Here is a 966-nt window from a genome sequence, read left to right as displayed (position 1 = left end):
CTTGCACATGCTATGTGGGTGAAATGATGATACCATGCCAACTTTCAACCTTTTCAGAGTTCATTTGAAATGCTTTTCAATTTCAGGGTTTTATAGCTCAAAAAATCAGTTAATGCATGAAAAATACCAAATGAAGTCAGAAAGGGTTGAAAATTGATGATGTGGCTTTGAATACTGTATTTTGAACATACAAAGAGTCTGGAGTTCATATAAGTTAAAAAAATGAAATCCCTTTTATAACAGATGAGTTTTCGTATGAAACTCAGATACTTCGAAAAAGATTGTCCATTTTGTACACGAGGTGCATCCAGTTTTTGCCGTAACCCTCTCTACTTTTGTGCACATGCTACGTGAGTGAAATGATGATACCATGGCAACTTTCAACATTTTCAGAGTTCATTTGAAATGTTTTTAAATTTCAGGGTTTTATAGCTAAAAAAATCAGTAAATGCATAAAAAAGAGTCGCGATGCTCACTTTCACGTTGCTTAGCTTCAGGCCTTGAGAAACTACACATAGCTCCGTGCAGTCTACACCATTTCAAGGCCTGAAGCATGTGCACAAAAGTGAAATGATGATAGCAACGTGTAGGTGAGCATTGCGCCTCTCCGTCATCGTCTCTGCACTCAGGGCTTATAAACCGTTGCGACTGCCTCTCGCTTGGCAAGGTGGGACTAAAAAACAAGTGCAGAAAGAATCAACTAAAAAACTCTATTACCGGTTCATGCCACGAACCGGTACTAAAGGTGCTCGTGGGGCCCCAGCCTTAGAACCAGTAATAATGAAATGCCTTTGTAACAGCCTTAGAACCGGTACTAAAGGAATCAACTAAAAAGCTTTTATAAACCTCTAGTATTATTGAAACTAAAATTATATAAAATTTATGCAACTAAAATTATCAAAGTATTTTCTGTTCAAAGCGAAAAGAATTTTCATAAAGAACTTTTTTTGTTAGAAACATTAATAG

This window comes from Triticum aestivum, chromosome 3D (assembly GCF_018294505.1).
Source record: "Triticum aestivum cultivar Chinese Spring chromosome 3D, IWGSC CS RefSeq v2.1, whole genome shotgun sequence".
Taxonomy (NCBI): domain Eukaryota; kingdom Viridiplantae; phylum Streptophyta; class Magnoliopsida; order Poales; family Poaceae; genus Triticum; species Triticum aestivum.
This window is presented reverse-complemented; position numbering follows the sequence as displayed.